This window comes from Saimiri boliviensis, chromosome 13 (genome assembly GCF_048565385.1).
Source record: "Saimiri boliviensis isolate mSaiBol1 chromosome 13, mSaiBol1.pri, whole genome shotgun sequence".
Classification (NCBI taxonomy): domain Eukaryota; kingdom Metazoa; phylum Chordata; class Mammalia; order Primates; family Cebidae; genus Saimiri; species Saimiri boliviensis.
The window spans coordinates 58,625,255-58,642,840 of record NC_133461.1 but is presented as its reverse complement, the minus strand read 5'-3'; the positions used below and the strand labels follow the sequence as shown (position 1 = coordinate 58,642,840).

Genomic DNA, 17,586 nt, shown 5'->3' with positions numbered 1-17,586 from the left:
TAGAAATGGATGATTGAGTGGATCTGAGGAGGAAGGGAAAAAAGGAGCATGAAAACTGGGTAGTACTGTAGCAAGAATAGCAATGTGGGCAGGTTAGGAGAAATTTCTAGTAGCTGCCATAGAAAAAAACTGCAACTGGATGTTAAAAACCATAAATTATTTACTCCTGATTCATCATTTCAGTCTTACTTAAATCAAGAATTGAATCAGTAACCTTCAGCTCCAGCTGAATTATCATGAAAACAGCTGCTTGATTTAAGTTTTATTCTGCAGACATCTTTATCACTGGTTTTTGTTTGTTTGCTTGTTTGTTTCTGAGACAGGGTTTCACTCTGCTGCCCAGGTTGGAGTGCGCTGGTGCGATCACAGCTCACTGTAGCCTTGACCTCTTGAGTAGCTGGGATTACAGGTGGACACTACTGTGCCTGGTTAAGTTTTGTACTTTTCATAGAGATGGGGTTTCGCCATGTCGCCTAGGCTTATCACTGTTACTTTAAAACTTATCTTTAAATCCCACAATGCAATATTTGTTTCCAGCCTCTTATCTTGCCTTAATATATCCTCTGGTTTATCAAGGATTTGTCTCTGGTTCTACCAGGCAACGACTCACACTTCTAAGCCAAGGCATGCATAATGAGGTAAAATTCCATGGACAACAACCCTTGCCTTATGATGTAAGCAGAGTCCTCTACAAAGCCTGCTTCTTTCTTGGTATTTCAGAGTCACTGATTGAGAAGTGACTGTTTGAGAACATCTAAAAGAGTCACTCCAATATTTTATTTAGCTTCCTGAAGCAGAATAGACTTCAGAACAGTTTCTCACATTGCTGACCTTGTTATATTTCAGGTTTGCTGGAGTGGGATGCACATGAGACAGCTTCTCATGGGAAGCTATACACATAAGATTTGATTCTGGCTACAAACTGGGTCAATTAACTCTCCCACGCCTCTCCTCCTGTCGTGCTATGCTAGTAGATGTAATAATGTAAGGTCTGCAATGAATTCATTTATAGTTATTATTATTTTTTTTAGGCAGTGTCTCACTCTGTCACCCAGGCTGGAGTATAATGGTATGATTAAGGCTTGTCTCCTGGGCTTGACCTCCTAGGCTTGAGCAATCCACCCTACAGTTATTTTTATATTGTGTGCACCCTCCGTTTTTATCTTCTTCCCAGTTTTGATTTACTTCCAAATTTATATTACTATAGCCTCTAAAACAAACAGTTCCGGCCAGGCATAGTGGTTCATGCCTGTAATCCCAGCACTTTGGGAGGGTGAGGCAGGTGGATCCTGAGGTCAGGAGTTTGAGACCAGCCTGGCCAACATGGTGAAACCCCATCTCTACTAAAAATACAAAAATTAGCTAGACATGGTGGCATGTGCCTGTAATCCCAGCTACTTGGGAGGCTGAGGCAGGAGAATTGCTTGAACTTGGGAGGCAGAGGTTGCAGTGAGCCAAGATACTACCATTGTACTCCAGCCTGGGTGACAGGGATGACACCATCTCAAAAAAATCCAATTCATTATAAATGTACACACTTACTTTCTTAGACTTCCTCTGAGCTTTTCAACCCTTTGGCAGAAAGGAAATCCTATATTCCTCAAGGTACAACCTCCTGGAGTGGCCTGCACTCTCAATTTTGGGCTTATATTAACTCCATATTCTACATATGACTGAACCATGTAGCAGCCATTTTCACAGTATTCCATCCAGCCATTTTCACAGTATTCCCTTAGGTGCTATTGATCCTCCTGTATGCAAAGCCTTAGCCTTTTATGAGGCTATGCCCTGCAAATGTACTACCATCTTACACTCTATTTTTGTCACCTACTGATTTGATTACTATTTTCAGAAATTATTGAAGCTCTTGGTCTTTGGTTCCTACTCTTCCTTCTTATGGTAACCACTGCTTTCCTCTTTGCTACTCCATCCTATGATATTTCAAACTCCAAGTGACTCTGGAGTTTGAAATATCCTACTAATATAGCTAACTATTGCTTCAAAGTTTTGTGACTTCCTCAGTATATGCTATTGTATCATGTTTAAGAAATCTTTCCCAAAGTCATAGAAAATTTTTTTCTATTGTCTTCTAAAATTTTATAACTTTTCCCTTCACACTTAGATTCACATAATTCCACTGGAATTGAATTTTATGTATTATAAGAAGTAGGGACCTAACTATATTTTTCTATGGTAGATTCCTAATTTCTACCACATTTATTGAAAAATAGATATTTCTTCAAAGATGTAGATTTCCAGCTATGTGATAAAGCAAATTTCATTCTCTATGGGTAGATCTGTATTTGATATTTTTGTTTTATTTTATTGTTTGATTTGTTTATCCTTGTGCTTATGCTATACTAGCTTAATTATAGCTTTATAGATATTATTGATATATGTTAAGGCAATTCTTACCATATTGTTCTTTTGCAAATTTTTTGTGGGGGCAATTTTAGGCCCTTTGATCTACCATATCAATTTTAAAGTCAGCTTGCCAGGCTTCTGTTGGTATTTTATTGGGATGGCACTGAAACTATAGATCAATTTTGGGAGAACTGACATCTTTATTATGCTGAGACTTGCAATCTATAAACATGGCATATTTCTCCTTTTATTTAGGCTCTCTTAAATGTCTGTCAACAAAGGTTTATGATTTTCTCTGTAGAATTCTAGAAATCCTCTGTTTGACAAATTCCTGTATAGTTTATAGTCTCTGATGCTACCTATGATAAATGGTATTTGAAAATGAAATTTTCTAAATCTTGATTCTTGGCATATAGATACACAATTAATTTTTGTGTATTAATTTTAATCCAGATAATTTGATATACTAAAACATGACTGAGGATATACTGGGTCTGATATACTTACTCATGAAGATTCATTTGCAGGTGACGTTATTATTTTTTCCTTTCTTACTTTGTAATGTTTATTTCTTTTTTGGTCTTCATGTGCTACTGTGATCCCTAGTATAATATTTATTAGAACTTGTGATAGTTCATATACTTGCCTTGTTCCTTAAATTTAAAAAAAATTCTTTTGAATTTTGCACCCTTAAATAAAATGTGTATTTTAGATTTTGTATAGTTATTCTTCATCAGCATAAGGCTTTTATGTTCCGTTGCTGCTTTCCTAAGAATTTTTACTATATTGTACAGCAAAAGAGACAGTCAACACAATGAAAAGCTAACCTACTGATTGGGAAAAAAAATTGCAAACTATATATCTGATAATGATTAATATCTAACATTTATAAAGAACTCTGACAACTGAAAAAAATGAACAAGCATTGATTAACAGATAAATGGACAAAGGACTGGAATAGACATTTCTCTGAAGAAGACATAAAAACGGCCCACAAGTATATTAAAAAAGTACTGCCTCACTGATCACCAGAGAAATGCAAATTAAAACCAAATGAGATACTGCCTATAATCAAAAAGACAATAGATAAGTATGGGTCAAGGCTATAAAGTAAAAGAAACCATTGTACACTCTTAGTGAAAGTGTAGATTGGTGCAATAATTATGGAAAACAGTATGGAAGTATGTTAGTTCATTTTGTGTTGCTATAAAGAATACCTGAGGCTGCTAATTTATAAGTATTTCTTGAATACTTTGCTACTTAGAAGTTTTTTACAGCAGATAACCTAGGTCATTACTTTCAAGTTCAGCCTGCCACAGAGCCCTAGGGCATGAAAACAATGCAGCCAAGTTCTTTGCTAGGGTATAAAAAGGGTCATTTTTGTTCCACTACCCAGTAAGTTTCTCATTTCCATCTACACCTCTTCAGCCTGACCTTCACTGTGTGTATTTCTGTTTGTATTTTGGTCACAACCACCTAACCAGTCTCTAAGGAGTTCCAACCTTTCCACCTTCCTATCTTCATTTGAACCCTCCAAACTCTTTCAATCCCTGTGTGCTACCCAGTTCCCAAACCTTTCCACATTTTTAGGTATCTTTATATCAACACCCCACTTCCAGTACCAATTTTCTCTATTAATTCATCCACTTTTTATGGCTGTAAATAAGTATCTGAGGCTGGGTAATTTATAAAGAAAGGAGGTTTCTTGGGCTCTTGGTTCATGCTATACAAGATGCATGGTACCAGCATCTGCTTGGCTTCTGGTGAGGATTCGAGAAGATTTTTCTCATGGCAGAAGGCAAAGGGGAAGCAGGTATGTCACATTAAAAGAGAGGGAACAAGAGAGCTCGAGGAGGTGCCAGGCTCTTTTTAACAGTTAAATCTGGTGGTAAATGATAGAGTGAGAACTCACTCATTCCTGCAAGGACAACACCAAGACATTCATGAGGGATCTACTCCTATGACCCAAACTCCTCTCACCAGGCCCCACCTCCAACACTGGGGATCAAATTTCCACATGGGATTTGGAGGGCACACACATCCAAATAGTATGAAGAGGCTTCTAAAGAAATTAAAAATAGAACAACCATATAACCCAACATTCCTTCTGCTGGATATACACCCAAAGGAAAGGAAATCACAACCTTTTAAAGATATCTGTAATGTTCCTTGCAACAGTTGTCACAATAGCCAAGATATGGAAACAACCTGAGTGTCCATCAATGGTCAAATGAATTTTGAAAGACTGTGACATGCACACACACACACACACAAACACAAACACACACCACACACAATGGCACATTATTCAGCCTTAAAACTGACATCCTGCCCTTTGCCATGAATGAACCTGGAGGACATTATGTTAACTAAAATTAACCAGACACAGAAAAAAATATATTACAATTTCACTTACATGTGGACTTTTTTTAAAAAAATGTCTGGAGTTAGAGAATAAAGCAGTAGTGACCAGGGATGTGGTCAGGGGCAGGAAAACGATCCAAAATAGCAGATATATAGGAGGGGCAAGTCTAGAGACCTAATATACAAGAACTATGGTTAGTAACATTATATTGCATTTAAGATTTTTGCTAAATGAATAGATTTTAGCTGCTTTTACTACAGAAAAAAAGGTCACTATGTGAAATGATGGATATGTTAATTTGCTTCACTCTAGTAACTATTTTTTATTATCTATATGTATCTCATAACATGTATGTTTTAAATGTATACAATTTATAAAAAGAAATTTTTACTACAAAAGATGTAATATCCTTCTTAAAATATGTAAATGGAATGAAGTACGTTAATAGAATTTCTAGTGTTGACTTGTTCTTATGTCTTTGGGTCAAGAGGTATTATTGACTTACACATTGTTGAATTTGGTTGCTAATTTATAGTTAGGAGTTTTCATCTATGCTTGTGAGTGAGGTTGACAAGCAACTTTTCTTTTTTCTTAGTGTCTGTATATTAAGAGAAATATTTTTGGTATCGAAATTATTCTATACTCAAGAATTACATGTAGAGTCTTTTCTACACCCTGGAATAATATTTATGTTAGTTGGAATTATTCAGGTTTTCCCTTTCATAATGTCCATGACTTTTGGAATTACGTATTTTCAAAAATAAAATATATAGATGTTCATTTCATCTAAGTTTTCAATTTTATTGTTATAAAATGTTTACAAAATTTTACTTTAATGTTATTAGTGTGTTTATTTATGAGTTCTCTTCCTTTTATTGCTTAGTAATGTTCATTTGTTCTCTCTCTGCCTCTTCTCTTTCTCTCTCACTTGTTCCCTCAAGACAAGCCAGAGATTTGGCAATTTTATTAGCGTTTGTTGTGGAACCTACTATTGTCTTTGGAAATTTTATTTATTCTATATTTTCTGTTAATCTAATGATCATAAAATACAAATCTATACACAGGACATTTACATCTTAACTTGCATTTTCATCTTCTTTTTGGTGTACTTTAGGAATACCTTCTAAAATATTAGAGTCAGGTTATTTTATGAATCATTTTGGAGGTTTTTGTCCTTGTTACCTAGGTAAGAAATCTTTGCTTACTGTAAGATTGAATTATTTCCTCCTAGGTGTTCTTTTAAAAGTTCTGGGTTTTAGCTTTTGTATTTAGGTATATGATTTATTTTGAGTTAATTTTTGTATATGTAATTAGATAGTGTCAATGTTTATTTTTTGTATATGGATCACTATTTGTTGAAAAAACTATTATTTCCCAATTCCCAAAAGGCATTGATAACTTTATAATAAATCAATTGACTGTATATATCTGGCTTTATTTATGTTCTTACTATAGTGCTCTATTGATTTGTATACTTATTTTAGAAACACTGTACAGTCTTGATTACAGCAATTTTAAATTTATCATTAAAAGTGGTGTCCAATACATTTGACCAACAAACATATTTTAAAGAGCTCAACATCACTGATCATTAGAGAAACGCAAATGAAAACCACAGTGAGATCCCATCTCACACCAGTCAGAATGGCGATTATTAAAAAGTTAAGAAACAACAGATGCTGGTGAGGCTGTGGAGAAACAGGAATGCTTTTACACTGTTGGTGGGAGTATAAATTAGTTCAATCATTGTGTAAGATAGTGTGGCAATTCCTTAAAGGCCTAGAGGCAAAAATACCATTCCACTCAGCAGTGCCATTACTAGATACATACTAAAAGGAATACAACGCATTCTGTTATAAAGACACATACATGCATATGTTTGTTGCAATACTATTCATGACAGCAAAGACATGGAATCAATCTAAATGCTCATCAGTTAGACTGGATAAAGAAAATGTGGTAAATATACAATATAAAATACTATGCCGCCATAAAAAGGAATGAGATCACGTCCTTTGCAGGGACATCGATGGAGCTAGAGACTATTATCTTTAGCAAACTAGTGCAGGAATAGAAAACCAACTACCATATGTTTTCACTTATAAATGGGAACTAAATGACAAAAACACATGGATACATGGTGTAGGGGAACAACACACACTGGAACCTGTCCGAGGGTGTAGGGTAGGAGGATACAGAGGATCAGGAAAAATAGCTAGTGGATGCTGGAATTAATACCTGAATGATGAGATAATCTGTGTGGCAAAGCAGTATGGATACACATTTGCCTGAATAACAAACCTGCACATCCTGCTCATGTACCCCTGAACTTAAAATAGAAGTTGGAAATTAAAAAAAAAAAAAGTCGGGTCAAATTTTATTTCTTCTTTCTAAGATTTACTCTGCTATTTTATATCTTTTGCATTTCAGTTTAAATTTTAAAATCAATTTGTTGATCTCTGAAAAACTTAACTGTTTTTAGAATTGCACTGAGTCTATAGATCAGCTTGAAAAAAAATTGACTCTTTCAATTTATGTACCTGCTCTCTACATTTTGTAGAACTACTTAATTTTTAGAAGTGTTGTTATGTCTTTTGATGGGTTTACCCCTTTATCATTATGATGCATATTTTTCCTAATTTCTGATAATATTCCCTGTCCTCAATTTTTCTATGTCTGATATTAATACAGCATTCTTCTAATAATTACAGTTTTCATGACATTTTTCCTATACTTTCAACTTGTTTTTGTTGTGATATTTGTGTCTACAATAGTAGTGTCTTTGTTCCTCTATTTGCAATGTATCCTTTTACCTCTGGAAATTTTTCAGATTTTTTTTTCTTTATCACAGTCATTTGTTAATTTGTTTTTTTCACTTTAATTATCATATATGTTGATTTGTGTTTACTTTTTTTTTTTTTTGCTTAGAGTTTGTTCAGATATATGGAATTTAAGTTTGAGTTTTCATCAAATTTGAAGTTTTGGGCAATTATTTTTTTAAATATACTTTCTGTCTATTTTAGATCTCCAATTAAACAGATTTTGGACTGCTTGATATTGTCTCACACATTTTCATTTCTTAAGGCTTTCCTTAAAAAAAATGTATTTATCTCAAGGTTTTAATTTGGATAATTTCTATTACAATGTCTTTAAATAAATCAGTCATTTATTCAGCCCGATCTAAACTTCAGCTAAGTCCATTTTGTGGATTTTTCACCTCAGATAATTGGTTGTTTTTTTTTTTTTTAGCTCTGGGAATTCTTTTAAAAAATATATGTCTTTCCTTCATTTCCTAGTTATGTTTATTCCTTTAAAACATTACAGATATTTAATATTAGTTTCAAGTTCCTGGGTTTTGCTGTTTGCTTCCAGGCTTCCTACAGGCTACTCAGGCCTTGCTAGAGAGTCCTTGTTTATGTCATACCAGTTGATCATGCAGACTGTTTCCTGTAATGAAGCGGATATCATTTAATCTAGCAAGCCGTATACATGGGTATAAGCATTAGCGATTTATCACTAAGTGGAAAGGGCATAAAAGACAATTGACTGAGTCAGGTATAGAAGGTACAAATAAGCTGTGAGTGGGTAACTCAGAATCCTTTATCGCCAACTTCTGCTGCATTGCCTCCTCTCTCAATCCATCATTTTATGATCAGTTGGCTAAAGAAGAAAAAATCCAGTATTTTATGATCAGTTGGCTAAAGAAGAAAAAACTCAAAGCCTAGTTACAGAGAGGTAGGTCTGCAAGAAATGCTGATGCCAACTGAAAGAGGAGACTAGAGCATTCTAGCCCCACTCAGAGGTGATCATGAAGGAAAACAGTGAAGGCGACCTTTCCCGGTGGGCAAAATTTGGTTGCTTAGTTTGAAGCAAGTTGCCAGAAATATACTGTTGATCCTTAAGCAACAAACATTTAAGTGTGCAAGTCCACTTACACAAGAATTTTCTTCTCTGCCACTGCTTAGACAGGAAGACCAATCCTTTTCCTCCTCTTCAGCTTATTGAATGTGAAGATGATGAGGATAAAGACCTTCATGATGGTTCACTTCCACTTAGTAAATAGTACATATATTTTATCTTCCTTATGATTTTCATAAGGCGATTATTAAAAAATGATTTTTTTCTTTTCAGACTTCTTTTCTGTAGTTTACTTTATTGTCAGGGCATGATATATGATACAGGTAACTTGCACAATACGTGTTAATCGATTGTTTATGTTAATGATAAGGCTTTCCATCAACAGTAAGCTATTAATAGTTAAGTTTTGAGAAAGTCAAATGTCATACATGGATTTTCGACTTCATTAGTGTCTCTGCCCTTAAGTTGCGTTGTTAAAGGGTCAGCTGTGTATCTACAACAGTTTGAGGGCAGTTGCTAAATCTGGTTTAATGGTTGGAGGCTTAGAAGAAACAGTATTGTAAAGTGGATAAAAAGGAAGTCGGGGGAGAGGCATGTAGCTCGATTGCTTGGAGTTGGCACAGATTATGAAGATAGGTATGTGTCATGTGAATACCATAAAAGGGCATCTTACGAAGAAGGGGGCTGGTAATATTAGAAGGCCAAAATGAGAGGATGTCAGTTAGCCTCTTTCATCAGCCACCCTGGTGCTTGCTCAATGGGCCTGTGGACATAGTGGCCATGGTGGCAGCAATGAAGGCTATGCCTGAAGTCTACAACATGGCATCCCTTTATGGTCAGGTTTGGCTGCTGTGACTGCTGAGTGTCTAATCTGCCAAAATAGATACTAACATTGAGCCCCTGAGATGGCACCATTGCTTGTGGGACCAGCCAGCTACCTGTGGGTGGCTGATTACATTGACCTTTTGCGTTATGAAGGAGGCAGACTCAGACTCAACCTCACTGGGACGAACAAATATTCTGCATATGAATTTGCCTTCTCTGCCTGCACCGCACACATGCACTCACAGAATGCCCTACCTGCAGCCTTGGTGGTGCTTCATAGCGTGTTGCTACTCATCAAGGAACTTATATCACAGAAAGAAAGTGACTTGGTCATAGTTTAGTTTAATGGTGACACCTTTTTCTTTCTAAATGGTTTATAAAATAAGTCTGAAAATCATCACATATATTCTATGAATATGATGATAAATTATCTTTACAGATTTGAAATGACATGTTACATTAATTAAAAACTTGCCTTCCTATAATCTGTTAAGTTGACCTATTTCTGAGATCTGGCTATATTGATTCAGAATAAATGTGGAAACGAACGCTCAAAGAGGTTAAGAAATTAGCTCTCATGTCACCCAGCTGGATAGTGGCAGAGACAGGTCTAGAACTGATTTCCTTGTCATACAATAGTGAAATGTATTACCATCTCAAGTTGCCTGGACAAACAAACATAAGGAAAGACATCAGGTTTCAGAGTTAGAAAGAACATCTTTTTGTCACTTACTTGTGTTATCTCCTTAAACAATTCATTTAACCACTCTGGAGTTAGTCTCAATTTCCTTGTATTCATTATTAAACAAATAGTGCCTACATTCACTATAAATGGAATATGTCTGGCATTTAGATGGGTATATAGTAAGTAGTCACTAGCTGAGTAAAGAATGCAAAAATTTTAAACCATTCATTTTGATACTATTATTGACTATAACGGAGAGTATTTTCTAAGGAATCAGTGAGTTCCTGACAGTAGATGCCTTGCAACTTGCTGTCTGGCACTAGAAAACACCTCAAGTGAATCCTGAGTTTCAGATTGTTTTATGTGTGTGGCTCAGTTCAGGAAGGAGAGGAAACAACATCAGTTTTATATTTTTTACACCTCTGAACATATTTTTTTATGTGAGAAAGAATTTTTTCTATAATTGATACTGGACCATGCTTTGCTACTAAAAGAGTAATTTAACAACTTCTTTGGAAACTAAATTCAGGTCTTCTCTGTTAGTTCTTTTTTTGGATGTAGACATATTTCAAATAGATGGTGATGTTAAAAGTATCAGTTTGCTAGATATTCACTTCATTAAACCTATACACTGGAGGCCTGAATGGTCTAGACTGCTAGTCATTTTATGCTGATCAAGCATGTTTGGTCTCCTGCTATTTCCCTTGGTACTGCAGAGACATATTCTGTGGCTTTTAACAGCTATAGATGGAAACAAAAATACAAAACTGTCGATACACAAGCTCTGGTCATAAAAACCACAGAAACAAAAGAACTATTATTCAGTAGGCGTATTCAATATATCAAGTGGGGAAAAAAAGATCTCCGTAATATGATATTAGCCCAGTTTTGAAGCTCTAATCTTTAAAGCAGGTAACAGATCCTTAACTTCTGTGCTGTAGGTTAAATACTTTTATAATTATCAAAACAAATGTAAGCACATCGGTGTTTCGCTACTTTTCTACTCCTAATCTAAATGTGTGATGTAACCTTCAAATGTGTCCTTTTTTTTTTAACCATTTTGTGCAAGGTGTAAAATAAATTAAGTACAAATATATATAATTAAGCTAAAACCCATATAATATAAATTAATTAAAAATTATTTTAAAGTATTTTAGTTAATTAGTAAATATAAAATTGATAACAAAATAAAATTCTATTGACAAATCAAAATTCTTTAATAATGTTAATTTTGTCCATGTTTATTCAATGTCATATTTTACATAAAAATGAGAAGATCATTCTCAGGAGTTAGCTTTGCTGCTAACCAGGAAACATTTAATGTTTGTTTGCCTGTAACGAATAGTGTGCTTCTAAGATTTTATCAACTGAACAAGATTTAGACTTAAGGTGGAGATTTGATTCTAGTTCTGAGATAATAAGGTCACTTGGACAAATTATAATCTGCTTCAACCTAGTTTTCCTTTTTTAAAACATGAAAGAATGAGTGTTGAGGACCCATTTAGCTCTAAAAGTTAAGATCGTTGATAAAAATGGATTTGATAGCTATTATGATCAGTCTAGGAAAACTTATTTTTAGGAGTCTATCAGTATCCCTTTTTAGCTTGTAAATTTTACAAATACAAGATTGCAATGTGTTTATCTTAGTACATCAATGACAAATATGATGTCCAATATATATCCAGTGCTCCATAATTGCAGAATAAATAATGTCATTGCATCAAAGTTAAAACCAGAAAATAGTGTTCTATTGTGACTTGCTAAAACAAAAATAGAAAAAAAAAATACTCCCCCCCCACCAACATACACCTCTTGAACCTTGTTAGAGGACTTACAGGATAACGTGAGAAGTTTCACATGGCAATTGTTACATGAAATCTTAAACACTGTGACATTATAAGTGGTGCAAACATTCAATTAAAATTATAAAACCCAAATTTAAAAGATCATGTGTAATTTATCTGATGAAACAGTGTCTTCTAGCTTGATGCATATTCTTCTTAAATTACTAATGAGCTAGACCTTTAAAACCACTTGGCAAGATAGTTTTATTGGCTTGCTAATCAGGCTGCACAGTTTTACAACACACTCTTACATAAAACTGAAAAACTCAACAACTTTTCAGATATTTGAAAAACAAAACTCAGCATTTGCCCATTTCATTGATTCTCTTCTTATCCTTTCTATTTCGAGATCATTTTCTTGCATTTAAGGTACATAGATAACAGTGGAAATAACACTAATTTTTTTCTTATAGAAAAGCTTTCATTTGGGTGTTTTATTATGAGTTTCTTTAGCCACTTTTCTTAATGCTTCACTTCTAGTGAATATACATAATGTCTCCCTGTTCTGTGGAAAGTCGAAACATCAAACTATTTGGCAGGACCAATTCAGAATTTCGTATTGCTGATTTTCAGGCCCTAATTCTTGTTATCAGAGAGCCTGTGGTGAAGTTTTGCTGGTTACAGGGACATCAATTGGTCCTGTCCCAGGGCCTGTGTCTGCAGTGGCAGATTGAGAGTGCCTGCCTTGGGCCCCAGGGCAGCACGCCCTGTCCCCAGCAGTAGCTGGTTCAGGCGGGCTGGTTGTTGGGCTTCCAGGTGTTCTGCTCCAGTGCCAGCAGTGGCGGCAGTGGGCAGGTTCTCAAGGCCTTGGGCAGTAGGTGTGGAATGGGTGACAGCAGTAGCAGAGGATGAGCAAACCCTTGGCTCCCAAGCTATCCACACTGGTGCTGGTGTTGGCTGTGATGGGCTGAGAGCCCATTCCCAGGGCCCTGACAGGAGTGCTCAGGTGACACCAATGGTGACTCAACTGAGCACTGAGTGGCTCCTAGGTCCCCAGATGGGACAGCATGCTCTGGCACTGGAGGTGCTGAGCCAGCCCGGTGGACCTGACCGAAGGGCCCTCAGTGGTGCCTGCAGGGGCTGTGGTAGGCAGGAGCAGGGTGATCCCTAGGACCCAGGTGAAGTGGGGTTGTTTTCAGTGGCAGTAGTTCTATGCAGGTGGCTGGGGAGCTCACACTTTGCTCAGGCTTTGGCCCTGGCTGCTGTAGCAGCTCCTGTGGATAGGGGAATTTGTCTTCAGGGCATGTGAAAATGTATAGCTTCTTCACTGCTGGGGGCAGTAGGGTCAGTGGAGTCTTTGGAATGGTTCACCGAGTCTTTGGAATGGTTCACCACGCTTCAGCCCTGGCAGCAACAGCACCAGCCAGTCACAGCAGGCGCTGCAGGCAGGGAATATTGATGTGTGGAGGATGTGTGAGCACAGGGCTATTGGGGCCCCCAGGCAGGATGCGCTTCGGTGGGAACTGAACTCTCTGTATGGTGCTGAGCTGTTGCAGGGATGATGTATCCAGCGTTGGCGTCCCCTGTCCCCTCTGGAACAATGCCATCCTGCGGCCTCCAGGCTGCGCCCTCTGTTAAGTCTGGGGTGGATGAAGGAGCTTTCCTGAGGCTGGGATTGCAGGAGCCTGTGGTGAGAACGTGGACTGCTGGGATCACACACCTACTCTGTCCTACATCGAGGAGCACCCCTAGGCTCCCAAAGGATCCAGCCCAGCAGGCTGCCTCAATTCTTCCTTGCTGTAAGTGTTCTTGCCACTTCTCTGTTGATCCAGTGTTCTTTTTAATGGTCCATTCAAAGTGTGATTATCTACTCACTATGTTGGTTCTTCTTTGTGGAGGTGGCAGTTCCAGATGCCTCTAGTCAAGCATCTTGAAGCTCTTCCTCCTTTTGTATAGTTTTGGCTTTTAAAGTATTTATCCCACATATTAGAAATGTAAGATTAATCAGTAAGCATGGGAAGGGGGAACAAAAACTCAAAGCATTGTGAAACAAAGAAACCTACTATGTTCCAAATAAATACCACAATCACACTAAGAAGAAAGAGAGAGAGAAAAGAAGAGAAGAGTGGTTGCACATAAGCTTGTGTGGCTCCTTGGAGGGTGGCAGAGTTTGCTATAGTGGTTCCTCCTGGCCCTGTCAATACTGGGGTCAGGCCCAGCCAGGATGGTGCCTAAAAGCCCAGCCTCACTGGGGTAGGAACAGGAGGGGATGGGGTAAGGACTGGTCAACTTTGTGACCCAGAGTCTACTATGGCACTGGGAACCAGTTTTAGGAGAGGCACCAGCTTTGTCTCTTGGAGCCACATGGTGGAAGTAATAGACAAATGTTAGATATTAACAAGACTTCTACAAAAAGAGGCACAAGCTCAACATGAGAATTCACAGAAGAACAAAAGAAAACCACAGGCAATGTTGCCACATGCTAGGAATTGTGAAGTGCAGCTTTACGCTTCACACAGTCTCAAAAAGAATGGAAACTGGAGGACCTGAAGAAGCTAGAACCGATACTAAAGAATATTTTTACATATAATAAAGAATTTCCATTTGATGTTCAGCCTATTCCGTTAAAAAGAACTTTAGTACCTGGTGAAAAACAGCATTTGGAATTTGAAGAAGATGAAGAACAGGTTGGTGCTGGCACAGGATCTCCTGATTATTTTCCTGCTGGAGTTCCTGGCACTTTATTGCTTGTATTAGTTTGTTTTCATGGTGCTGATCAGACATACCTGAGACTGGGCAATTTACAAAAGAAAGAGGTTTAATTGGACTTACAGTTCCACATGGCTGAGGAAGCCTCACAATCATGTGGAAGGCAAGGAGGAGCAAGACCCGTGTTACACAGATGGTAGCAGGCAAAGAGAGAATAAGGAAGACACAAAAGGAAAAGCCCCTGATAAAACCATCAGATCTCGTGAGACTTATTTACTAACACGAGAATAGTATGAGGAAACCACCACCATGATTCAATTGTCTCCCACCAGGTCCCTCCCATAACTAGTGGGAATTGTGGGAGTACAATTCAAGATGAGATTTGTGTGGGGACACAGAGCAAACCATATCACGCTTTTATTACCAAAGTTGCTATCAGACCCAAGAGCAGTGTTACCCACTACAAGAACTAAGAAAACTGGTCTAAAATATGCTAAGAATCACGTATCAATACTTTATTACCAAAGTTGCCCTCAGAATCAGAAGCAGTGTTACCCATTATTAGAACTGAGAAAATTAGTCTGAAACACGTTATATTACAGTTAGTAGAAAGGAGCTGAATGACATAGATTTAAGTACTGTGCAAGATACTCCTGTAGCTTTAAGAAAAGAAGATACATATGTTCATTTTAATGAACATTGAGCTGCAGAATTATATTTAAAAATTAACCAAAGGTGTAGCTGTCTCCTTTAAATTCAAAGACTACAAGCCTACAAAATGTTTACCAGCACTAAGTGTTCTGCCTTCATGAAGATGGATGTAATTAAGCCTGGGCCACTTGTAATAGAACTATACAAGAAACCTACTGACTTTAAAAAATGAAATTGCAATTACAGACCAAGAAACCACTTGATCTTCATTTATTAATACATCAAACTTTGCACAATGAATGATTCTGACATGAATAATTCGGAACTTTTGTGAATTTTATTACTCATTAGAAACCACCTTAGCTCTGTGTATCACTTTCACTCTTAGTAGGCAGGAAGTGTGCCATACCCGTATCAGTAGGCCAGAGTTTCCATACATCTTCTGAAATCTAGGTGGAGGTTCCCATACCTCAATTCTTGAATTCTGTGCACCCTCAAGCTCATCACCACATGGAAGCTGCCAAGGGTTAGGGCTTGCCCCCTTTGAAACCATGGGCCGAGCTGTACCTTGGCCCCTTTTAGCAATGGTGGGAGCAGCTGGGACGAAGGGTACCAAGTCCCTATGCTGGACACAGAATGGGGACCCTGGACCCAGACCACAAAACTATTAGGCTTCTGGGTCTGTGATGAGAGGGGTAGCCTCAAAGACTTATGACATGCCCTGGAGACATTTTTCACATTGTCTTTGGCATTAACATTCAGCTCCTTGTTACTTATGCAAATTTCTGCAGCCAGATTGCATTTCTCCTCAGAAAATGGGTTTTTCTTTTCTACTGATCATCGGGCTGCAAATTGTCTGAACTTTTATGCTCTTTTGCCCTTTTAAAATGGAATGCTCTTAACAGCACCCAAGTCACCCTTTGAATGCTTTGCTGCTTAGAAATTTCTTCCACCAGATACCTTAAATCATTGCGCTCAAGTTCAAAGTTCCACAGATCTCTAGGGCAGGGGCAAAATGCCACCAGTCTTTTTACTAAGACATAACAAGAATCAACCTTTGCTCCGGTTCCCACCAAGTTCCTCATCTCCATCTAAGACTACCTCAGCCTGGACCTTATTGTTTATATCACTATCAGCATTTTTATCAAAACCATTCAACAAGTCTTTTAGGAGGTTCCAAATTTTTCCACATTTTCCTGTCTTCTCCCGAGCCCTCTAAACTGTTCCAACCACTGCCTGATCCCCAATTTCAAAGTTGCTTCTACATTTTCAGGTATCTTTTTACCAACGTCCCACTCTGCTGGTATCAATTTACTGTATTAGTCCATTTTCACACTGCTGACGGACAAGCCAAGACTGGAAAGAAAAATAAGTTAAATTGGACTTACAGTTTCACGTGGCGGGCAGGGGACTGGGGCTCAGAATCTGGCACTACTTACATGGCAGCAGTAAGAAAAAATGAGAAAGATGCAAAAGCAGAAATCCCTGATAAAACCATCAGATCTCGTGAGACTTACTCACTACCACGAGAAGAGTATGGGGGCAAACTGCTATTATGATTCAAATTATCTCCAGCCGGTCCCTCCCACAACATGTGGGAATTATGGGAGTAAAATTCAAGATGAGATTTGGGCAGTAACACAGCCAAACCATATCAACTGTGAACAACATAGAGCTACATCTGTTACTCAGATCACCTTTTAGTGGGAGAGTCCATTTACACATTTACAACTGATTGCAAATTTACAAATTTAGATTATGTTCTATTTGCTTTCAATTCTGCCTGTATTTTTAACTTCTTTTTGGGTGTCTATATTTATAGTTTTGTCTTTCCTCCTTTTCCTTTTTCTTTCCTTTGACTTGGAATTCATTTCCCTTCACATTCCATTTTGCTTTATTCTTTGTTACTCTAAAATTTTTGGTTTGAATATTTAGCTTAGATTCTAGCCTTAGTAACTATGTTTACTCACTTCTCAAATAGTACAAAGGACCCATTACAAAGACGTATTTACTAGTCAGTATTCAAGGACATCTGTGGTTTATTTATTGAGACAACCAGAATTGCCAAACTGGTTTGAATAATCCCCAGTTCAGATAAACCGCCAGATTATGATATCAGGGGATTCAGGAGACACCAGTCAAACTGATGTTTCATTTTTATGAATGACTGGAGTCATTAATAAAAAGTTTCTTCATTACTTCCAACTAAATATGAAAGAAGGCTGCAATCAAAGATTTTGAAAACGTTGAGACGCACAGTCAGAATGCAAGAACAGAAAGAGTTTGAAGGTGTTGAGCAGGAGAGGCCAGGAGTCACAACTAGGTGAGAGAAACAAGAAAGAGGG

The 17,586-nt window shown here is 37.4% G+C and overlaps 1 pseudogene; it reads left to right on the top strand.

Annotated features, from left to right (window-relative positions):
• Nucleotides 1-14,245: 14,245 nt before the first annotated feature.
• Nucleotides 14,246-15,544, top strand: LOC101048500 (axin interactor, dorsalization-associated protein-like; annotated as a pseudogene).
• The last annotated feature ends 2,042 nt before the right edge of the window (nucleotides 15,545-17,586 follow it).